Raw genomic sequence first — 23588 nt, 5'->3', positions numbered from 1 at the left:
GGTGGAGGCTGCCCCTGGTGGCTGGAGGGTGGGGGTGGTGGGAGACATGGGTGGGGGCCTGGTGGAGGCTGCCCCTGGTGGCTGGGGGGTGGGGGTGCTGGGAGACATGGGTGGGGGCCTGGTGGAGGCTGCCCCTGGTGGCTGGTGGGTGGGGGAGGGCTGGAAGACATGGGTGGGGGCCTGGTGGAGGCTGCCCCTGCACTGCTGGGGGTGGGTGTGCTGGGAGACATGGGTGGGGGCCTGGTGGAGGCTGCCCCTGGTGGCTGGGGGGTGGGGGTGCTGGGAGACATGGGTGGGGGCCTGGTGGAGGCTGCCCATGCACTGCTGGGGGGGGTGGTGGGAGACATGGGTGGGGGCCTGGTGGTGGGTGCCCCACAGTGCTGGGGGGGTGGGGGTGGTGGGAGACATGGGTGGGGGCCTGGTGGAGGCTGCCCCTGGTGGCTGGGGGGTGGGGGTGGTGGGAGACATGGGTGGAGGACTGGTGGAGGCTGCCCCTGGTGGCTGGGGGGTGGGGTGGTGGGAGACATGGGTGGGGGCCTGGTGGAGGCTGCCCCTGGTGGCTGGGGGGTGGGGGTGCTGGGAGACATGGGTGGGGGCTGGTGGAGGCTGCCCCTGCACTGCTGGGGGGTGGGGGTGCTGGGAGACATGGGTGGGGGCCTGGTGGAGGCTGCCCCTGGTGGCTGGGGGGTGGGGGTGCTGGGAGACATGGGTCGGGGCCTGCTGGAGGCTGCCCCTGCACTGCTTGGGGGTGGGGGTGGTGGGAGACATGGGTGGGGGCCTGGTGGTGGGTGCCCCACAGTGCTGGGGGGGTGGGGGTGGTGGGAGACATGGGTGGGGGCCTGGTGGAGGCTGCCCCTGGTGGCTGGGGGTTGGGTGTGGTGGGAGACATGGGTGGGGGCCTGGTGGAGGCTGCCCCTGGTGGCTGGGGGGTGGGGTGCTGGGAGACATGGGTGGGGGCCTGGTGGTGGGTGCCCCGCACTGCTGGGGGGTGGGGGTGGTGTGAGACATGGGTGGGGGCCTGGTGGAGGCTGCCCCTGCACTGCTGGGGGGGTGGTGGGAGACATGGGTGGGGGCCTGGGTGAGGCTGCCCCTGGTGGCTGGGGGTGCTGGGAGACATGGGTGGGGGCCTGATGGAGGCTGCCCCTGCACTGCTGGGGGGTGGGGTGCTGGGAGACATGGGTGGGGGCCTGGTGGTGGCTGCCCCTGGTGGCTGGGGAGTAGGGGTGCTGGGAGACATGGGTGGGGGCCTGGTGGAGGCTGCCCCTGGTGCCTGCCGGGTGGGGGTGCTGGGAGACATGGGTGGGGGCCTGGTGGTGGGTGCCCCTGCACTGCTGGGGGGTGGGGGGTGGTTTTAGACATGGGTGGGGGCCTAGTGGAGGCTGCCCCTGGTGGCTGGGGGGTGGGGGTGGTGTGAGATATGGGTGGGGGCCTGGTGGAGGCTGCCTCTGCACTGCTGGGGGGGTGGGGGTGGTGGGAGACATGGGTGGGGGCCTGGTGGAGGCTGACCCTGCACTGCTGGGGGGTGGGGGTGGTGGGAGACATGGGTGGGGGCCTGGTGGAGGCTGCCCCTGCACTGCTGGGGGGTGGGGGTGCTGGGAGACATGGGTGGGGGCCTGGTGGAGGCTGCCCCTGGTGGCTGGGGGGTGGGGGTGCTAGGAGACATGGGTGGGGGCCTGGTGGAGGCTGCCCCTGCACTGCTGGGGGGGTGGGGGTGTTGGGAGACATGGGTGGGGGCCTGGTGGAGGCTGACCCTGCACTGCTGGGGGGTGGGGGTGGTGGGAGACATGGGTGGGGGCCTGGTGGAGGCTGCCCCTGCACTGCTGGGGGGTGGGGTGGTGGGAGACATGGGTGGGGGCCTGGTGGAGGCTGCCCCTGCACTGCTGGGGGGGTGGGGGTGGTGGGAGACATGGGTGGGGGCCTGGTGGAGGCTGCCCCTGGTGGCTGGGGGGTGGGGATGCTGGGAAACATGGGTGGGGGCCTGGTGGAGGCTGCCCCTGCACTGCTGGGGGGTGGGGGTGCTGGGAGACATGGGTGGGGGCCTGGTGGAGGCTGCCCCGGGTGGCTGGGGGGTGGGGGTGCTGGGAGACATGGGTGGGGGCCTGGTGGAGGCTGCCCCTGGTGGCTGGGGGGTGGGGGTGCTGGGAGACATGGGTGGGGGCCTGGTGGTGGGTGCCCCTGCACTGCTGGGGGGTGGGGGTGGTGTGAGACATGGGTGGGGGCCTGGTGGAGGCTGCCCCTGCACTGCTGGGGGGGTGGGGGTGGTGGGAGACATGGGTGGGGGCCTGGTGGAGGCTGCCCCTGGTGGCTGGGGGGTGGGGATGCTGGGAAACATGGGTGGGGGCCTGGTGGAGGCTGCCCCTGCACTGCTGGGGGGTGGGGGTGCTGGGAGACATGGGTGGGGGCCTGGTGGAGGCTGCCCCTGGTGGCTGGGGGGTGGGGGTGCTGGGAGACATGGGTGGGGGCCTGGTGGTGGGTGCCCCTGCACTGCTGGGGGGTGGGGGTGGTGTGAGACATGGGTGGGGGCCTGGTGGAGGCTGCCCCTGCACTGCTGGGGGGGTGGGGTTGGTGGATGACATGGGTGGGGGCCTGGTGGAGGCTGCCCCTGGTGGCAGGAGGGTGGGGGTGCTGGGAGACATGGGTGGGGGCCTGGTGGAGGCTGCCCCTGCACTGCTGGGGGGGTGGGTGCTGGGAGACATGGGTGGGGGGCTGGTGGAGGCTGCCCCTGGTGGCTGGGGGTGGGGGTGCTGGGAGACATGGGTGGGGGCCTGGTGGATGCTGCCCCTGGTGGCTGGGGGGTGTGGGTGCTGGGAGACATGGGTGGGGGCCTGGTGGTGGGTGCCCCTGCACTGCTGGGGGGTGGGGAGGTGGGAGACATGGGTGGGGGCCTGGTGGAGGCTGCCCCTGGTGGCTGGGGGTGGGGGTGCTGGGAGACATGGGTGGGGGCCTGGTGGATGCTGCCCCTGGTGGCTGGGGGGTGTGGGTGCTGGGAGACATGGGTGGGGGCCTGGTGGTGGGTGCCCCACAGTGCTGGGGGGGTGGGGGTGGTGGGAGACATGGGTGGGGGCCTGGTAGAGGCTGCCCCTGGTGGCTGGGGGTTGGGTGTGGTGGGAGACATGGGTGGGGGCCTGGTGGAGGCTGCCCCTGGTGGCTGGGGGGTGGGGGTGCTGGGAGACATGGGTGGGGGCCTGGTGGTGGGTGCCCCGCACTGCTGGGGGGTGGGGGTGGTGTGAGACATGGGTGGGGGCCTGGTGGAGGCTGCCCCTGCACTGCTGGGCGGGTGGTGGGAGACATGGGTGGGGGCCTGGGTGAGGCTGCCCCTGGTGGCTGGGGGTGCTGGGAGACATGGGTGGGGGCCTGATGGAGGCTGCCCCTGCACTGCTGGGGGGTGGGGTGCTGGGAGACATGGGTGGGGGCCTGGTGGTGGCTGCCCCTGGTGGCTGGGGGGTGGGGGTGCTGGGAGACATGGGTGGGGGCCTGGTGGAGGCTGCCCCTGGTGGCTGCCGGGTGGGGGTGCTGGGAGACATGGGTGGGGGCCTGGTGGTGGGTGCCCCTGCACTGCTGGGGGGTGGGGGTGGTTTTAGACATGGGTGGGGGCCTGGTGGAGGCTGCCCCTGGTGGCTGGGGGGTGGGGGTGGTGTGAGACATGGGTGGGGGCCAGGTGGAGGCTGCCTCTGCACTGCTGGGGGGGTGGGGGTGGTGGGAGACATGGGTGGGGGCCTGGTGGAGGCTGACCCTGCACTGCTGGGGGGTGGGGGTGGTGGGAGACATGGGTGGGGGCCTGGTGGAGGCTGCCCCTGCACTGCTGGGGGGTGGGGGTGCTGGGAGACATGGGTGGGGGCCTGGTGGAGGCTGCCCCTGGTGGCTGGGGGGTGGGGGTGCTAGGAGACATGGGTGGGGGCCTGGTGGAGGCTGCCCCTGCACTGCTGGGGGGGTGGGGGTGTTGGGAGACATGGGTGGGGGCCTGGTGGAGGCTGACCCTGCACTGCTGGGGGGTGGGGGTGGTGGGAGACATGGGTGCTGGCCTGGTGGAGGCTGCCCCTGCACTGCTGGGGGGTGGGGTGGTGGGAGACATGGGTGGGGGCCTGGTGGAGGCTGCCCCTGCCCTGCTGGGGGGGTGGGGGTGGTGGGAGACATGGGTGGGGGCCTGGTGGAGGCTGCCCCTGGTGGCTGGGGGGTGGGGATGCTGGGAAACATGGGTGGGGGCCTGGTGGAGGCTGCCCCTGCACTGCTGGGGGGTGGGGGTGCTGGGAGACATGGGTGGGGGCCTGGTGGAGGCTGCCCCTGGTGGCTGGGGGGTGGGGGTGGTGGGAGACATGGGTGGGGGCCTGGTGGAGGCTGACCCTGCACTGCTGGGGGGTGGGGGTGGTGGGAGACATGGGTGGGGGCCTGGTGGAGGCTGCCCCTGCACTGCTGGGGGGTGGGGGTGCTGGGAGACATGGGTGGGGGCCTGGTGGAGGCTGCCCCTGGTGGCTGGGGGGTGGGGGTGCTAGGAGACATGGGTGGGGGCCTGGTGGAGGCTGCCCCTGCACTGCTGGGGGGGTGGGGGTGTTGGGAGACATGGGTGGGGGCCTGGTGGAGGCTGACCCTGCACTGCTGGGGGGTGGGGGTGGTGGGAGACATGGGTGGGGGCCTGGTGGAGGCTGCCCCTGCACTGCTGGGGGGTGGGGTGGTGGGAGACATGGGTGGGGGCCTGGTGGAGGCTGCCCCTGCACTGCTGGGGGGGTGGGGGTGGTGGGAGACATGGGTGGGGGCCTGGTGGAGGCTGCCCCTGGTGGCTGGGGGGTGGGGATGCTGGGAAACATGGGTGGGGGCCTGGTGGAGGCTGCCCCTGCACTGCTGGGGGGTGGGGGTGCTGGGAGACATGGGTGGGGGCCTGGTGGAGGCTGCCCCGGGTGGCTGGGGGGTGGGGGTGCTGGGAGACATGGGTGGGGGCCTGGTGGAGGCTGCCCCTGGTGGCTGGGGGGTGGGGGTGCTGGGAGACATGGGTGGGGGCCTGGTGGTGGGTGCCCCTGCACTGCTGGGGGGTGGGGGTGGTGTGAGACATGGGTGGGGGCCTGGTGGAGGCTGCCCCTGCACTGCTGGGGGGGTGGGGGTGGTGGGAGACATGGGTGGGGGCCTGGTGGAGGCTGCCCCTGGTGGCTGGGGGGTGGGGATGCTGGGAAACATGGGTGGGGGCCTGGTGGAGGCTGCCCCTGCACTGCTGGGGGGTGGGGGTGCTGGGAGACATGGGTGGGGGCCTGGTGGAGGCTGCCCCTGGTGGCTGGGGGGTGGGGGTGCTGGGAGACATGGGTGGGGGCCTGGTGGAGGCTGCCCCTGGTGGCTGGGGGGTGGGGGTGCTGGGAGACATGGGTGGGGGCCTGGTGGTGGGTGCCCCTGCACTGCTGGGGGGTGGGGGTGGTGTGAGACATGGGTGGGGGCCTGGTGGAGGCTGCCCCTGCACTGCTGGGGGGGTAGGGTTGGTGGATGACATGGGTGGGGGCCTGGTGGAGGCTGCCCCTGGTGGCAGGAGGGTGGGGGTGCTGGGAGACATGGGTGGGGGCCTGGTGGAGGCTGCCCCTGCACTGCTGGGGGGGTGGGTGCTGGGAGACATGGGTGGGGGGCTGGTGGAGGCTGCCCCTGGTGGCTGGGGGTGGGGGTGCTGGGAGACATGGGTGGGGGCCTGGTGGATGCTGCCCCTGGTGGCTGGGGGGTGTGGGTGCTGGGAGACATGGGTGGGGGCCTGGTGGTGGGTGCCCCTGCACTGCTGGGGGGTGGGGAGGTGGGAGACATGGGTGGGGGCCTGGTGGAGGCTGCCCCTGGTGGCTGGGGGTGGGGGTGCTGGGAGACATGGGTGGGGGCCTGGTGGATGCTGCCCCTGGTGGCTGGGGGGTGTGGGTGCTGGGAGACATGGGTGGGGGCCTGGTGGTGGGTGCCCCACAGTGCTGGGGGGGTGGGGGTGGTGGGAGACATGGGTGGGGGCCTGGTGGAGGCTGCCCCTGGTGGCTGGGGGTTGGGTGTGGTGGGAGACATGGGTGGGGGCCTGGTGGAGGCTGCCCCTGGTGGCTGGGGGGTGGGGGTGCTGGGAGACATGGGTGGGGGCCTGGTGGTGGGTGCCCCCCACTGCTGGGGGGTGGGGGTGGTGTGAGACATGGGTGGGGGCCTGGTGGAGGCTGCCCCTGCACTGCTGGGCGGGTGGTGGGAGACATGGGTGGGGGCCTGGGTGAGGCTGCCCCTGGTGGCTGGGGGTGCTGGGAGACATGGGTGGGGGCCTGATGGAGGCTGCCCCTGCACTGCTGGGGGGTGGGGTGCTGGGAGACATGGGTGGGGGCCTGGTGGTGGCTGCCCCTGGTGGCTGGGGGGTGGGGGTGCTGGGAGACATGGGTGGGGGCCTGGTGGAGGCTGCCCCTGGTGGCTGCCGGGTGGGGGTGCTGGGAGACATGGGTGGGGGCCTGGTGGTGGGTGCCCCTGCACTGCAGGGGGGTGGGGGTGGTTTTAGACATGGGTGGGGGCCTGGTGGAGGCTGCCCCTGGTGGCTGGGGGGTGGGGGTGGTGTGAGACATGGGTGGGGGCCTGGTGGAGGCTGCCTCTGCACTGCTGGGGGGGTGGGGGTGGTGGGAGACATGGGTGGGGGCCTGGTGGAGGCTGACCCTGCACTGCTGGGGGGTGGGGGTGGTGGGAGACATGGGTGGGGGCCTGGTGGAGGCTGCCTCTGCACTGCTGGGGGGTGGGGGTGCTGGGAGACATGGGTGGGGGCCTGGTGGAGGCTGCCCCTGGTGGCTGGGGGGTGGGGGTGCTAGGAGACATGGGTGGGGGCCTGGTGGAGGCTGCCCCTGCACTGCTGGGGGGGTGGGGGTGTTGGGAGACATGGGTGGGGGCCTGGTGGAGGCTGACCCTGCACTGCTGGGGGGTGGGGGTGGTGGGAGACATGGGTGGGGGCCTGGTGGAGGCTGCCCCTGCACTGCTGGGGGGTGGGGTGGTGGGAGACATGGGTGGGGGCCTGGTGGAGGCTGCCCCTGCCCTGCTGGGGGGGTGGGGGTGGTGGGAGACATGGGTGGGGGCCTGGTGGAGGCTGCCCCTGGTGGCTGGGGGGTGGGGATGCTGGGAAACATGGGTGGGGGCCTGGTGGAGGCTGCCCCTGCACTGCTGGGGGGTGGGGGTGCTGGGAGACATGGCTGGGGGCCTGGTGGAGGCTGCCCCTGGTGGCTGGGGGGTGGGGGTGCTGGGAGACATGGGTGGGGGCCTGGTGGAGGCTGCCCCTGGTGGCTGGGGGGTGGGGGTGCTGGGAGACATGGGTGGGGGCCTGGTGGTGGGTGCCCCTGCACTGCTGGGGGGTGGGGGTGGTGTGAGACATGGGTGGGGGCCTGGTGGAGGCTGCCCCTGCACTGCTGGGGGGGTGGGGGTGGTGGGAGACATGGGTGGGGGCCTGGTGGAGGCTGCCCCTGGTGGCTGGGGGGTGGGGATGCTGGGAAACATGGGTGGGGGCCTGGTGGAGGCTGCCCCTGCACTGCTGGGGGGTGGGGGTGCTGGGAGACATGGGCGGGGGCCTGGTGGAGGCTGCCCCTGGTGGCTGGGGGGTGGGGGTGCTGGGAGACATGGGTGGGGGCCTGGTGGAGGCTGCCCCTGGTGGCTGGGGGGTGGGGGTGCTGGGAGACATGGGTGGGGGCCTGGTGGTGGGTGCCCCTGCACTGCTGGGGGGTGGGGGTGGTGTGAGACATGGGTGGGGGCCTGGTGGAGGCTGCCCCTGCACTGCTGGGGGGGTGGGGTTGGTGGGAGACATGGGTGGGGGCCTGGTGGAGGCTGCCCCTGGTGGCAGGAGGGTGGGTGTGCTGGGAGACATGGGTGGGGGCCTGGTGGAGGCTGCCCCTGCACTGCTGGGGGGGTGGGTGCTGGGAGACATGGGTGGGGGGCTGGTGGAGGCTGCCCCTGGTGGCTGGGGGTGGGGGTGCTGGGAGACATGGGTGGGGGCCTGGTGGATGCTGCCCCTGGTGGCTGGGGGGTGTGGGTGCTGGGAGACATGGGTGGGGGCCTGGTGGTGGGTGCCCCTGCACTGCTGGGGGGTGGGGAGGTGGGAGACATGGGTGGGGGCCTGGTGGAGGCTGCCCCTGGTGGCTGGAGGGTGGGGGTGGTGGGAGACATGGGTGGGGGCCTGGTGGAGGCTGCCCCTGGTGGCTGGGGGGTGGGGGTGGTGGGAGACATGGGTGGGGGCCTGGTGGAGGCTGCCTCTGGTGGCTGGGGGGTGGGGGTGGTGGGAGACATGGGTGGGGGCCTGGTGGAGGCTGCCCCTGGTGGCTGGGGGGTGGGGGTGATGGGAGACATGGGTGGGGGCCTGGTGGTGGATGCCCCTGCACTGCTGGGGGGTGGGGGTGGTGTGAGACATGGGTGGGGGCCTGGTGGAGGCTGCTCCTGCACTGCTGGGGGGGTGGGGGTGGTGGGAGACATGGGTGGGGGCCTGGTGGTGGGTGCCCCTGCACTGCTGGGGGGTGGGGGTGGTGTGAGACATTGGTGGGGGCCTGGTGGAGGCTGACCCTGCCCTGCTGGGGGGTGGGGGTGGTGGGAGACATGGGTGGGGGCCTGGTGGAGGCTGCCCCTGGTGGCTGGGGGGTGGGGGTGGTGGGAGACATGGGTGGGGGCCTGGTGGAGGCTGCCCCTGGTGGCTGGGGGGTGGGGGTGCTGGGAGACATGGGTGGGGGCCTGGTGGAGGCTGCCCCTGCACTGCTGGGGGGTGGGGGTGCTGGGAGACATGGGTGGGGGCCTGGTGGAGGCTGCCCCTGGTGGCTGGGGGGTGGGGGCCTGGTGGAGGCTGCCCCTGCACTCCTGGGGGGGTGGGGGTGGTGGGAGACATGGGTGGGGGCCTGATGGTGGGTGCCCCACAGTGCTGGGGGGTGGGGGTGGTGGGAGACATGGGTGGGGGCCTGCTGGAGGCTGCCCCTGGTGGCTGGTGGGTGGGGGTGGTGGGAGACATGGGTGGGGGCCTGGTGGAGGCTGCCCCTGGTGGCTGGGGGGTGGGGGTGCTGGGAGACATGGGTGGGGGCCTGGTGGTGGGTGCCCCTGCACTTCTGGGGGGTGGGGAGGTGGGAGACATGGGTGGGGGCCTGGTGGAGGCTGCCCCTGGTGGCTGGGGGTGGGGGTGCTGGGAGACATGGGTGGGGGCCTGGTGGAGGCTGCCCCTGCACTGCTGGGGGGGTGGGGGTGGTGGGAGACATGGGTGGGGGCCTGGTGGTGGGTGCCCCACAGTGCTGGGGGTGTGTGGGTGGTGGGAGACATGGGTGGGGGCCTGGTGGAGGCTGCCCCTGGTGGCTGGGGGGTGGGGGTGGTGGGAGACATGGGTGGGGGCCTGGTGGAGGTTGCCCCTGGTGGCTGGAGGGTGGGGGTGCTGGGAGACATGGGTGGGGGCCTGGTGGAGGCTGCCCCTGCACTGCTGGGGGGTGGGGGTGCTGGGAGACATGGGCGGGGGCCTGGTGGAGGCTGCCCCTGGTGGCTGGGGGGTGGGGGTGGTGGGAGACATGGGTGGGGGCCTGGTGGAGGCTGCCCCTGCACTGCTGGGGGGTGGGGGTGGTGGGAGAAATGAGTGGGTGCCTGGTGGTGGGTGCCCCACAGTGCTGGGGGGTGGGGGTGGTGTGAGACATGGGTGGGGGCCTGGTGGAGGCTGCCCCTGGTGGCTGGGGGGTGGGGGTGGTGGGAGACATGGGTGGGGGCCTGGTGGAGGCTGCCCCTGGTGGCTGGGGGTGGGGGTGCTGGGAGACATGGGTGGGGGCCTGGTGGAAGCTGCCCCTGCACTGCTGGGGGGTGGGGGTGCTGGGAGACATGGGTGGGGGCCTGGTGGAGGCTGCCCCTGGTGGGTGGGGGGTGGGGGTGCTGGGAGACATGGGTGGGGGCCTCGTAGAGCTGCCCCTGCACTGCTGGGGGGGGGGTGGGGGTGGTGGGAGACATGGGTGGGGGCCTGGTGGTGGGTGCCCCACAGTGCTGGGGGGGTGGGGGTGGTGGGAGACATGGGTGGGGGCCTGGTGGAGGCTGCACCTGGTGGCTGGGGGGTGGGGGTGGTGGGAGACATGGGTGGGGGCCTGGTGGAGGCTGCCCCTGGTGGCTGGGGGGTGGGGGTGCTGGGAGACATGGGTGGGGGCCTGGTGGTGGGTGCCCCTGCACTGCTGGGGGGGTGGTGTGAGACATGGGTGGGGGCCTGGTGGAGGCTGCCCCTGCACTGCTGGGGGGGTGGGGGTGGTGGGAGACATGGGTGGGGGCCTGGTGGAGGCTGCCCCTGGTGGCTGGAGGGTGGGGGTGCTGGGAGACATGGGTGGGGGCCTGGTGGAGGCTGCCCCTGCACTGCTGGGGGGTGGGGGTGCTGGGAGACATGGGTGGGGGGCTGGTGGAGGCTGCCCCTGGTGGCTGGAGGGTGGGGGTGCTGGGAGACATGGGTGGGGGCCTGGTGGAGGCTGCCCCTGGTGGCTGGGGGTTGGGGGTGCTGGGAGACATGGGTGGTGGCCTGATGGAGGCTGCACCTGGTGGCTGGGGGGTGGGGGTGGTGGGAGACATGGGTGGGGGCCTGGTGGAGGCTGCCCCTGGTGGCTGGGGGGTGGGGGTGCTGGGAGACATGGGTGGGGGCCTGGTGGTGGGTGCCCCTGCACTGCTGGTGGGGGTGGTGTGAGACATGGGTGGGGGCCTGGTGGAGGCTGCCCCTGCACTGCTGGGGGGGTGGGGGTGGTGGGAGACATGGGTGGGGGCCTGGTGGAGGCTGCCCCTGGTGGCTGGAGGGTGGGGGTGCTGGGAGACATGGGTGGGGACCTGGTGGAGGCTGCCCCTGCACTGCTGGGGGGTGGGGGTGCTGGGAGACATGGGTGGGGGCCTGGTGGAGGCTGCCCCTGGTGGCTGGGGGTTGGGGGTGCTGGGAGACATGGGTGGGGGCCTGGTGGTGGGTGCCCCTGCACTGCTGGGGGCTGGGGAGGTGGGAGACATGGGTGGGGGCCTGGTGGAGGCTGCCCCTGGTGGCTTGAGGGTGGGGGTGGTGGGAGACATGGGTGGGGGCCTGGCGGAGGCTGCCCCTGGTGGCTGGGGGGTGGGGGTGGTGGGAGACATGGGTGGGAACCTGGTGGAGGCTGCCCCTGGTGGCTGGAGGGTGGGGGTGCTGGGAGACATGGGTGGGGGCCTGGTGGTGGGTGCCCCTGCACTGCTGGTGGTGGGGGTAGTGTGAGACATGGGTGGGGGCCTGGTGGAGGCTGCTCCTGCACTGCTGGGGGTGTGGGGGTGGTGGGAGACATGGGTGGGGGCCTGGTGGTGGGTGCCCCTGCACTGCTGGGGGGTGGGGGTGGTGTGAGACATGGGTGGGGGCCTGGTGGAGGCTGACCCTGCACTGCTGGGGGGTGGGGGTGGTGGGAGACATGGGTGCGGGCCTGGTGGAGGCTGCCCCTGGTGCTGGGGGGTGGGGGTGCTGGGAGACAAGGGTGGGGGCCTGGTGGAAGCTGCCCCTGCACTGCTGGGGGGTGGGGGTGCTGGGAGACATGGGTGGGGGCCTGGTGGAGGCTGCCCCTGCTGGCTGGGGGGTGGGGGTGCTGGGAGACATGGGTGGGGGCCTGGTGGTGGGTGCCCCTGCACTGCTGGGGGTGGGGGTGGGAGACATGGGTGGGGGCCTGGTGGAGGCTGCCCCTGGTGGCTGGGGGGTGGGGGTGGTGTGAGACATGGGTGGGGGCCTGGTGGAGGCAGCCCCTGCACTGCTGGGGGGGTGGGGGTGGTGGGAGACATGGGTGGGGGCCTGGTGGTGGGTGCCCCTGCACTGCTGGGGGGTGGGGTTGGTGTGAGACATGGGTGGGGGCCTGGTGGAGGCTGACCCTGCACTGCTGGGGGGGTGGGGGTGCTGGGAGACATGGGTGGGGGCCTGGTGGAGGCTGCCCCTGCACTGCTGGGGGGTGGGGGTGGTGGGAGACATGGGCGGGGGCCTGGTGGAGGCTGCCCCTGGTGGCTGGAGGGTGGGGGTGCTGGGAGACATGGGTGGGGGCCTGGTGGTGGGTGCCCCTGCACTGCTGGGGGTGGGGGTAGTGTGAGACATGGGTGGGGGCCTGGTGGAGGCTGCTCCTGCACTGCTGGGGGTGTGGGGGTGGTGGGAGACATGGGTGGGGGCCTGGTGGTGGGTGCCCCTGCACTGCTGGGGGGTGGGGGTGGTGTGAGACATGGGTGGGGGCCTGGTGGAGGCTGACCCTGCACTGCTGGGGGGGTGGGGGTGGTGGGAGACATGGGTGCGGGCCTGGTGGAGGCTGCCCCTGGTGCTGGGGGGTGGGGGTGCTGGGAGACAAGGGTGGGGGCCTGGTGGAAGCTGCCCCTGCACTGCTGGGGGGTGGGGGTGCTGGGAAACATGGGTGGGGGCCTGGTGGAGGCTGCCCCTGGTGGATGGGGGTGGGGGTGCTGGGAGACATGGGTGGGGGCCTGGTGGAGGCTGCCCCTGCTGGCTGGGGGGTAGGGGTGCTGGGAGACATGGGTGGGGGCCTGGTGGTGGGTGCCCCTGCACTGCTGGGGGTGGGGGTGGGAGACATGGGTGGGGGCCTGGTGGAGGCTGCCCCTGGTGGCTGGGGGGTGGGGGTGGTGTGAGACATGGGTGGGGGCCTGGTGGAGGCAGCCCCTGCACTGCTGGGAGGGTGGGGGTGGTGGGAGACATGGGTGGGGGCCTGGTGGTGGGTGCCCCTGCACTGCTGGGGGGTGGGGGTGGTGTGAGACATGGGTGGGGGCCTGGTGGAGGCTGACCCTGCACTGCTGGGGGGGTGGGGGTGGTGGGAGACATGGTTGGGGGCCTGGTGGAGGCTGCCCCTGCACTGCTGGGGGTGGGGGTGCTGGGAGACATGGGTGGGGGCCTGGTGGAGGCTTCCCCTGGTGGCTGGGGGTGGGGGTGCTGGGAGACATGGGTGGGGGCCTGGTGGAGGCTGTCCCTGCACTGCTGGGGGGTGGGGGTGGTGGGAGACATGGGTGGGGGCCTGGTGGTGGGTGCCCCTCAGTGCTGGGGGGGTGGGGGTGGTGGGAGACATGGGTGGGGGCCTGGTGGAGGCTGCCCCTGGTGGCTAGGGGGTGGGGGTGGTGGGAGACATGAGTGGAGGCCTGATGGAGGCTGCCCCTGGTGGCTGGGGTTGGGGTGCTGGGAGACATGGGTGGGGCCTGGTGGTGGGTGCCCCTGCACTGCTGGGGGGTGGGGGTGGTGTGAGACATGGGTGGGGGCCTAGTGGAGGCTGCCCCTGCACTGCTGGGGGGGGGGTGGGGTGGTGGGAGACATGGGTGGAGTCCTGGTGGAGGCTGCCCCTGGTGGCTGGGGGGTGGGGGTGCTGGGAGACATGGGTGGGGGCCTGGTAGAGGCTGCCCCTGCACTGCTGGGGGGGTGCTGGGAGACATGGGCGGGGGCCTGGTGGAGGCTGCCCCTGGTGGCTGGGGGGTGGGGGTGCTGGGAGACATGGGTGGGGGCCTGGTGGAGGCTGACCCTGGTGGCTGGGGGGTCGGGGTGCTGGGAGACATTTGTGGGGGCCTGGTGGTGGGTGCCCCTGCACTGCTGGGGGGTGGGGGGTGGGAGACATGGGTGGGGGCCTGGTGGAGGCTGCCCCTGCACTGCTGGGGGGTGGGGGGGGTGGGAGACATGGGTGGGGGCCTGGTGGAGGCTGCCCCTGGTGGCTGGGGGGTGGGGGTGGTGGGGAACATGAGTTGGACATGGGTGGGGGCCTGGTGGAGGCTGCCCCTGGTGGCTGGGGGGTGGGGGTGCTGGGAGACATGGGTGGGGGCCTGGTGGAGGCTGCCCCTGGTGGCTGGGGGGTGGGGGTGCTGGGAGACATGGGTGGGGGCCTGGTGGTGGGTGCCCCTGCACTGCTGGGGGGTGGGGGTGGTGTGAGACATGGGTGGGGGCCTGGTGGAGGCGGCCCCTGCACTGCTGGGGGGCTGGGGGTGGTGGGAGACATGGGGGGGCCTGGTGGTGGGTGCCCCTGCACTGCTGGGGGGTGGGGGTGGTGTGAGACATGGGTGGGGGCCTGGTGGAGGCTGACCCTGCACTGCTGGGGGGTGGGGGTGGTGGGAGACATGGGTGGGGGCCTGGTGGAGGCTGCCCCTGGTGGCTGGGGGGAGGGGGTGCTGGGAGACATGGGTGGGGCCTGGTGGTGGGTGCCCCTGCACTGCTGGGGGGTGGGGGTGGTGGGAGACATGGGTGGGGGCCTGGTGGAGGCTGCCCCTGCACTGCTGGGGGGCGGTGGGGGTGGTGGGAGACATGGGTGGGGGCCTGGTGGTGGGTGCCCCTGCACTGCTGGGGGTGGGGGTTGTGTGAGACATCGGTGGGGGCCTGGTGGAGGCTGCCCCTGGTGGCTGGGGGGTGGGGGTGCTGGGAGACATGGGTGGGGGCCTGGTGGTGGGTGCCCCTGCACTGCTGGGGGGTGGGGGTGGTGTGAGACATGGGTGGGGGCCTGGTGGAGGCTGCCCCTGCACTGCTGGGGGGTGGGGTGGTGGGAGACATGGGTGGGGGCCTGGTGGAGGCTGCCCCTGGTGGCTGGGGGGTGGGGGTGCTGGGAGACATGGGTGGGGGCCTGGTGGAGGCTGCCCCTGCACTGCTGGGGGGTGGGGGTGCTGGGAGACATGGGTGGGGGCCTGGTGGAGGCTGCCCCTGGTAGCTGGGGGTGCTGGGAGACATGGGTGGGGGCCTGGTGGCGGCTGCCCCTGGTGGCTCGGGGGTGGGGTGCTGGGAGACATGGGTGGGGGCCTGGTTGTGGGTGCCCCTGCACTGCTGGGGGGTGGGGGTGGTGTGAGACATGGGTGGGGGCCCCGTGGAGGCTGCCCCTGGTCGCTGGGGGGTGGGGGTGCTGGGAGACATGGGTGGGGGTCTGGTGGAGGCTGCCCCTGCTGGCTGGGGGGTGGGGGTGCTGGGAGACATGGGTGGGGGCCTGGTGGTGGGTGCCCCTGCACTGCTGGGGGGTGGGGTTGGGAGACATGGGTGGGGGCCTGGTGGAGGCTGCCCCTGGTGGCTGGGCGGTGGGGGTGGTGTGAGACATGTTTGGGGGCCTGGTGGAGGCAGCCCCTGCACTGTTGGGGGGGTGGGGGTGGTGGGAGACATGGGTGGGGGCCTGGTGGTGGGTGCCCCTGCACTGCTGGGGGGTGGGGGTGGTGTGAGACATGGGTGGGGGCCTGGTGGAGGCTGACCCTGCACTGCTGGGCGGGGTGGGGGGGTGGGAGACATGGGTGGGGGCCTGGTGGAGGCTGCCCCTGCACTGCTGGGGGGTAGGGGTGCTGGGAGACATGGGTGGGGGACTGGTGGTGGCTGCCCCTGCACTGCTGGGGGGTGGGGGTGCTGGGAGACATGGGTGGGGGCCTGGTGGAGGCTGCCTCTGGTGGCTGGGGGTGGGGGTGGTGGGAGACATGGGTGGGGGCCTGGTGGAGGCTGCCCCTGCACTGCTGGGGGTGGTGGGAGACATGGGTGGGGGCCTGGTGGTGGGTGCCCCACAGTGCTGGGGGGGTGGGGGTGGTGGGAGACATGGGTGGGGGCCTGGTGGAGGCTGCCCCTGGTGGCTGGGGGGTGGGGGTGGTGGGAGACATGGGTGGGGGCCTGGTGGAGGCTGCCCTTGGTGGCTGGGGGGTGGGGGTGCTGGGAGACATGGGTGGGGGCCTGGTGGTGGGTGCCCCTGCACTGCTGGGGGGTGGGGGGTGGGAGACATGGGTGGGGGCCTGGTGGAGGCTGCCCCTGCACTGCCGGGGGGTGGGGGTGGTGGGAGACATGGGTGGGGGCCTGGTGGAGGCTGCCCCTGGTGGCTGGGGGGTGGGGGTGCTGGGAGACATGGGTGGGGGCCTGGTGGAGGCTGCCCCTGCACTGCTGGGGGTGGGGGTGCTGGGAGACATGGGTGGGGGCCCCGTGGAGGCTGCCCCTGGTCGCTGGGGGGTGGGGGTGCTGGGAGACATGGGTGGGGGTCTGGTGGAGGCTGCCCCTGCTGGCTGGGGGGTGGGGGTGCTGGGAGACATGGGTGGGGGCCTGGTGGTGGGTGCCCCTGCACTGCTGGGGGGTGGGGGTGGGAGACATGGGTGGGGGCCTGGTGGAGGCTGCCCCTGGTGGCTGGGCGGTGGGGGTGGTGTGAGACATGTTTGGGGGCCTGGTGGAGGCAGCCCCTGCACTGTTGGGGGGGTGGGGGTGGTGGGAGACATGGGTGGGGGCCTGGTGGTGGGTGCCCCTGCGCTGCTGTGGGGTGGGGGTGGTGTGAGACATGGGTGGGGGCCTGGTGGAGGCTGACCCTGCACTGCTGGGCGGGGGTGGGGGGGTGGGAGACATGGGTGGGGGCCTGGTGGAGGCTGCCCCTGCACTGCTGGGGGGTGGGGGTGCTGGGAGACATGGGTGGGGGCCTGGTGGTGGGTGCCCCTGCACTGCTGGGGGGTGGGGGTGGGAGACATGGGTGGGGGCCTGGTGGAGGCTGCCCCTGGTGGCTGGGGGGTGGGGGTGGTGTGAGACATGGGTGGGGGCCTGGTGGAGGCAGCCCCTGCACTGTTGGGGGAGTGGGGGTGGTGGGAGACATGGGTGGGGGCCTGGTGGTGGGTGCCCCTGCACTGCTGGGGGGTGGGGGTGGTGTGAGACATGGGTGGGGGCCTGGTGGAGGCTGCCCCTGCACTGCTGGGGGGTGGGGGTGCTGGGAGACATGGGTGGGGGCCGGGTGGAGGCTGCCCCTGGTGGCTGGGGGGTGGGGGTGCTGGGAGACATGGATGGGGGCCTGGTGGAGGCTGCCCCTGCTGGCTGGGGGGTGGGGGTGCTGGGAGACATGGGTGGGGGCCTGGTGGTGGGTGCCCCTGCACTGCTGGGGGGTGGGGGTGGGAGACATGGGTGGGGGCCTGGTGGAGGCTGCCCCTGGTGGCTGGGGGGTGGGGGTGGTGTGAGACATGGGTGGGGGCCTGGTGGAGGCAGCCCCTGCACTGTTGGGGGGTGGGGGTGGTGTGAGACATGGGTGGGGGCCTGGTGGAGGCTGACCCTGCACTGCTGGGGTGGGTGGGGGGGTGGGAGACATGGGTGGGGGCCTGGTGGAGGCTGCCCGTGGTGGCTGGGGGTGGGGGTGCTGGGAGACATGGTTGGGGGCCTGGTGGAGGCTGCCCCTGCTGGCTGGGGGGTGGGGGTGCTGGGAGACATGGGTGGGGGCCTGGTGGTGGGTGCCCCTGCACTGCTGGGGGGTGGGGGTGGTGTGAGACATGGGTGGGGGCCTGGTGGAGGCTGACCCTGCACTGCTGGGGTGGGTGGGGGGGTGGGAGACATGGGTGGGGGCCTGGTGGAGGCTGCCCGTGGTGGCTGGGGGTGGGGGTGCTGGGAGACATGGTTGGGGGCCTGGTGGAGGCTGCCCCTGCACTGCTGGGGGGTGGGGGTGGTGGGAGAAATGGGCGGGGGCCTGGTGGTGGGTGCCCCACAGTGCTGGGGGGGTGGGGGTGGTGGGAGACATGGGTGGGGGCCTGGTGGAGGCTGCCCCTGGTAGCCGGGGGGTGGGGGTGGTGGGAGACATGGGTGGGGCCTGGTGGTGGGTGCCCCTGCACTGCTGGGGGGTGGGGGTGGTGTGAGACATGGGTGGGGGCCTAGTGGAGGCTGCCCCTGCACTGCTGGGGGGGTGGGGGTGGTGGGAGACATGGGTGGGGGCCTGGTGGAGGCTGCCCCTGGTGGCTGGGGGGTGGGGGTGCTGGGAGACATGGGTGGGGCCTGGTGGAGGCTGCCCCTGCACTGCTGGGGGGGTGCTGGGAGACATGGGTGGGGGCCTGGTGGAGGCTGCCCCTGCACTGCTGGGGGGGTGGGAGACATGGGTGGAGGCCTGGTGGAGGCTGCCTCTGGTGGCTGGGGGTGGGGGTGGTGGGAGACATGGGTGGGGGCCTGGTGGAGGCTGCCCCTGCACTGCTGGGGGGGTGGGGGTGGTGGGAGACATGGGTGGGGGCCTGGTGGTGGGTGCCCCCACAGTGCTGGGGGGGTGGTGGGAGACATGGGTGGGGGCCTGGTGGAGGCTGCCCCTGGTGGCTGGGGGGTGGGGGTGGTGGGAGACATGGGTGGGGGCCTGGTGGAGGCTGCCCCTGGTGGCTGGGAGTGGGGCTGCTGGGAGACATGGGTGGGGGCCTGGTGGTGGGTGTCCCTGCACTGCTGGGGGGTGGGCGGGGGGTGGGAGACATGGGTGGGGGCCTGGTGGAGGCTGCCCCTGGTGGCTGGGGGGTGGGGGTGCTGGAGACATGGGTGGGGGCCTGGTGGAGGCTGCCCTGCACTGCTGGGGGGGTGGGAGACATGGGTGGGGGCCTGGTGGTGGGTACCCCACAGTGCTGTGGGGGTGGGGGTGGTGGGAGACATGAGTGGGGGCCTGGTGGAGGCTGCCCCTGGTGGCTGGGGGGTGGGCGTGCTGGGAGACATGGGTGGGGGCCTGGTGGAGGCTGCCCCTGGTGGTTGGGGGGTGGGGGTGCTGGGAGACATGGGTGGGGGCCTGGTGGAGGCTGCCCCTGCACTGCTGGGGGGTGGGGGTGCTGGGAGACATGGGCGGGGGCCTGGTGGAGGCTGCCCCTGGTGGCTGAGGGGTGGGGGTGCTGGGAGACATGGGTGGGGGCCTGGTGGAGGCTGCCCCTGCTGGCTGGGGGCTGGGGGTGCTGGGAGACATGGGTGGGGGCCTGGTGGTGGGTGCCCCTGCACTGCTGGGGGGTGGGGGTGGGAGACATGGGTGGGGGCCTGGTTGAGGCTGACCCTGCACTGCTGGGGGTGGGGGTGGTGGGAGACATGGGTGGGGGCCTGGTGGTGGCTGCCCCTGCACTGCTGGGGGGTGGGGGTGCTGGGAGACATGGGTGGGGGCCTGGTGGAGGCTGCCTCTGGTGGCTGGGGGTGGGGGTGGTGGTAGACATGGGTGGGGGCCTGGTGGTTGGTGCCCCTGCACTGCTGGGGGTGGGGGTGGTGTGAGACATGGGTGGGGGCCTGGTGGAGGCTGCCCCTGCACTGCTGGGGGGGTGGGAGACATGGGTGGGGGCCTGGTGGCGGGTACCCCACAGTGCTGTGGGGGTGGGGGTGGTGGGAGACATGAGTGGGGGCCTGGTGGAGGCTGCCCCTGGTGGCTGGGGGGTGGGGGTGCTGGGAGACATGGGTGGGGGCCTGGTGGAGGCTGCCCCTGGTGGTTGGGGGGTGGGGGTGCTGGGAGACATGGGTGGGGGCCTGGTGGAGGCTGCCCCTGCACTGCTGGGGGGTGGGGGTGCTGGGAGACATGGGTGGGGGCCTGGTGGAGGCTGCCCCTGGTGGCTGAGGGGTGGGGGTGCTGGGAGACATGGGTGGGGGCCTGGTGGAGGCTGCCCCTGCTGGCTGGGTGGTGGGGGTGCTGGGAGACATGGGTGGGGGCCTGGTGGTGGGTGCCCCTGCACTGCTGGGGGGTGGGGGTGGGAGACATGGGTGGGGGCCTGGTTGAGGCTGACCCTGCACTGCTGGGGGGTGGGGGTGGTGGGAGACATGGGTGGGGGCCTGGTGGTGGCTGCCCCTGCACTGCTGGGGGGTGGGGGTGCTGGGAGACATGGGTGGGGGCCTGGTGGAGGCTGCCTCTGGTGGCTGGGGGTGGGGTGGTGGGAGACATGGGTGGGGGCCTGGTGGTTGGTGCCCCTGCACTGCTGGGGGTGGGGGTGGTGTGAGACATGGGTGGGGGCCTGGTGGAGGCTGACCCTGCACTGCTGGGGGGGTGGGGGTGGTGGGAGACATGGGTGGGGGCCTGGGTGGAGGCTGCCCCTGGTGGCTGGGGGGTGGGGGTGCTGGGAGACATGGGTGAGGGCCTGGTGGTGGGTGCCCCTGCACTGCTGGGGGGTGGGGGTGGTGGGAGACATGGGTGGGGGCCTGCTGGAGGCTGCCCCTGCACTGCTGGGGGGGTGGGGGTGGTGGGAGACATGGGTGGGGGCCTGGTGGAGGCTGCCCCTTGTGGCTGGGGGTGGGGGTGCTGGGAGACATGGGTGGGGGCCTGGTGGAGGCTGCCCTTGCACTGCTGGGGGGTGGGGGTGCTGGGAGACATGGGTGGGGGCCTGGTGGAGGCTGCCCCTGGTGGCTGGGGGGTGGGGGTGCTGGGAGACATGGGTGGGGGCCTGGTGGAGGCTACCCCTGGTGGCTGGGGTGTGGGGGTGCTGGGAGACATGGGTGGGGGCCTGGTGGTGGGTGCCCCTGCACTGCTGGGGGGTGGGGGGGTGGGAGACATGGGTGGGGGCCTGGTGGTGGCTGGCCCTGGTGGCTGGAGGGTGGGGGTGGTGGGAGACATTTGTGGGGGCCTGGTGGAGGCTGCCCCTGGTGGCTGGGGGGTAGGGATGGTGGGAGACATGGGTGGGGGCCTGGTGGTGGGTGCCCCACAGTGCTGGGGGGTGGGGGTGGTGGGAGACATGGGTGGGGGCCTGGTGGAGGCTGCCCCTGTTGGCTGGGGGGTGGGGGTGCTGGGAGACATGGGTGGGGGGCCTGGTGATGGGTGCCCCTGCACTGCTGGGGGGTGGGGGGGTGGTAGACATGAGTGGGGGCCTGGTGGAGGCTGCCCCTGGTGGCTGGGGGGTGGGGTGGTGGGGAACATGAGTTGGACAGGGGTGGGGGCCTGCTGGTAGGTGCCCCACAGTGCTGAGGGGTGGGGGTGGTGGGAGACATGGGTGGGGGCCTGGTGGAGGTTGCTCCTGGTGGCTGGGGGGTGGGGGTGCTGGGAGACATGGGTGGGGGCCAGGTGGTGGGTGCCCCTGCACTGCTGGGGTGTGGGGGTGGTGTGAGACATGGGTGGGGGCCTGGCGGAGGCTGCCCCTGGTGGCTGGGGGGTGGGGGTGGTGGGAGACATGGGTGGGAACCTGGTGGAGGCTGCCCCTGGTGGCTGGAGGGTGGGGGTGCTGGGAGACATGGGTGGGGGCCTGGTGGTGGGTGCCCCTGCACTGCTGGTGGTGGGGGTAGTGTGAGACATGGGTGGGGGCCTGGTGGAGGCTGCTCCTGCACTGCTGGGGGTGTGGGGGTGGTGGGAGACATGGGTGGGGGCCTGGTGGTGGGTGCCCCTGCACTGCTGGGGGGTGGGGGTGGTGTGAGACATGGGTGGGGGCCTGGTGGAGGCTGACCCTGCACTGCTGGGGGGTGGGGGTGGTGGGAGACATGGGTGCGGGCCTGGTGGAGGCTGCCCCTGGTGCTGGGGGGTGGGGGTGCTGGGAGACAAGGGTGGGGGCCTGGTGGAAGCTGCCCCTGCACTGCTGGGGGGTGGGGGTGCTGGGAGACATGGGTGGGGGCCTGGTGGAGGCTGCCCCTGGTGGATGGGGGGTGGGGGTGCTGGGAGACATGGGTGGGGGCCTGGTGGAGGCTGCCCCTGCTGGCTGGGGGGTGGGGGTGCTGGGAGACATGGGTGGGGGCCTGGTGGTGGGTGCCCCTGCACTGCTGGGGGTGGGGGTGGGAGACATGGGTGGGGGCCTGGTGGAGGCTGCCCCTGGTGGCTGGGGGGTGGGGGTGGTGTGAGACATGGGTGGGGGCCTGGTGGAGGCAGCCCCTGCACTGCTGGGGGGGTGGGGGTGGTGGGAGACATGGGTGGGGGCCTGGTGGTGGGTGCCCCTGCACTGCTGGGGGGTGGGGGTGGTGTGAGACATGGGTGGGGGCCTGGTGGAGGCTGACCCTGCACTGCTGGGGGGGTGGGGGTGCTGGGAGACATGGGTGGGGGCCTGGTGGAGGCTGCCCCTGCACTGCTGGGGGGTGGGGGTGGTGGGAGACATGGGCGGGGGCCTGGTGGAGGCTGCCCCTGGTGGCTGGAGGGTGGGGGTGCTGGGAGACATGGGTGGGGGCCTGGTGGTGGGTGCCCCTGCACTGCTGGGGGTGGGGGTAGTGTGAGACATGGGTGGGGGCCTGGTGGAGGCTGCTCCTGCACTGCTGGGGGTGTGGGGGTGGTGGGAGACATGGGTGGGGGCCTGGTGGTGGGTGCCCCTGCACTGCTGGGGGGTGGGGGTGGTGTGAGACATGGGTGGGGGCCTGGTGGAGGCTGACCCTGCACTGCTGGGGGGGTGGGGGTGGTGGGAGACATGGGTGCGGGCCTGGTGGAGGCTGCCCCTGGTGCTGGGGGGTGGGGGTGCTGGGAGACAAGGGTGGGGGCCTGGTGGAAGCTGCCCCTGCACTGCTGGGGGGTGGGGGTGCTGGGAAACATGGGTGGGGGCCTGGTGGAGGCTGCCCCTGGTGGATGGGGGTGGGGGTGCTGGGAGACATGGGTGGGGGCCTGGTGGAGGCTGCCCCTGCTGGCTGGGGGGTAGGGGTGCTGGGAGACATGGGTGGGGGCCTGGTGGTGGGTGCCCCTGCACTGCTGGGGTGGGGGTGGGAGACATGGGTGGGGGCCTGGTGGAGGCTGCCCCTGGTGGCTGGGGGGTGGGGGTGGTGTGAGACATGGGTGGGGGCCTGGTGGAGGCAGCCCCTGCACTGCTGGGAGGGTGGGGGTGGTGGGAGACATGGGTGGGGGCCTGGTGGTGGGTGCCCCTGCACTGCTGGGGGGTGGGGGTGGTGTGAGACATGGGTGGGGGCCTGGTGGAGGCTGACCCTGCACTGCTGGGGGGTGGGGGTGGTGGGAGACATGGTTGGGGGCCTGGTGGAGGCTGCCCCTGCACTGCTGGGGGTGGGGGTGCTGGGAGACATGGGTGGGGGCCTGGTGGAGGCTTCCCCTGGTGGCTGGGGGTGGGGGTGCTGGGAGACATGGGTGGGGGCCTGGTGGAGGCTGTCCCTGCACTGCTGGGGGGTGGGGGTGGTGGGAGACATGGGTGGGGGCCTGGTGGTGGGTGCCCCTCAGTGCTGGGGGGGTGGGGGGTGGTGGAGACATGGGTGGGGGCCTGGTGGAGGCTGCCCCTGGTGGCTAGGGGGTGGGGGTGGTGGGAGACATGAGTGGAGGCCTGATGGAGGCTGCCCCTGGTGGCTGGGGTTGGGGGTGCTGGGAGACATGGGTGGGGCCTGGTGGTGGGTGCCCCTGCACTGCTGGGGGGTGGGGGTGGTGTGAGACATGGGTGGGGGCCTAGTGGAGGCTGCCCCTGCACTGCTGGGGGGGGTGGGGTGGTGGGAGACATGGGTGGAGTCCTGGTGGAGGCTGCCCCTGGTGGCTGGGGGGTGGGGGTGCTGGGAGACATGGGTGGGGGCCTGGTAGAGGCTGCCCCTGCACTGCTGGGGGGGCGCTGGGAGACATGGGCGGGGCCTGGTGGAGGCTGCCCCTGGTGGCTGGGGGGTGGGGGTGCTGGGAGACATGGGTGGGGGCCTGGTGGAGGCTGACCCTGGTGGCTGGGGGGTCGGGGTGCTGGGAGAATTTTGTGGGGGCCTGGTGGTGGGTGCCCCTGCACTGCTGGGGGGTGGGGGTGGGAGACATGGGTGGGGGCCTGGTGGAGGCTGCCCCTGCACTGCTGGGGGGTGGGGGGGTGGGAGACATGGGTGGGGCCTGGTGGAGGCTGCCCCTGGTGGCTGGGGGGTGGGGGTGGTGGGGAACATGAGTTGGACATGGGTGGGGCCTGGTGGAGGCTGCCCCTGGTGGCTGGGGGTGGGGGTGCTGGGAGACATGGGTGGGGGCCTGGTGGAGGCTGCCCCTGGTGGCTGGGGGGTGGGGGGTGCTGGGAGACATGGGTGGGGGCCTGGTGGTGGGTGCCCCTGCACTGCTGGGGGGTGGGGTGGTGTGAGACATGGGTGGGGGCCTGGTGGA

This window comes from Ambystoma mexicanum, chromosome 10, assembly GCF_040938575.1.
Source record: "Ambystoma mexicanum isolate Mex_15411 chromosome 10, UKY_AmexF1_1, whole genome shotgun sequence".
NCBI lineage: Eukaryota > Metazoa > Chordata > Amphibia > Caudata > Ambystomatidae > Ambystoma > Ambystoma mexicanum.
The sequence above is the reverse complement of the archived record's forward strand: the minus strand, read 5'-3'. Positions refer to the sequence as shown.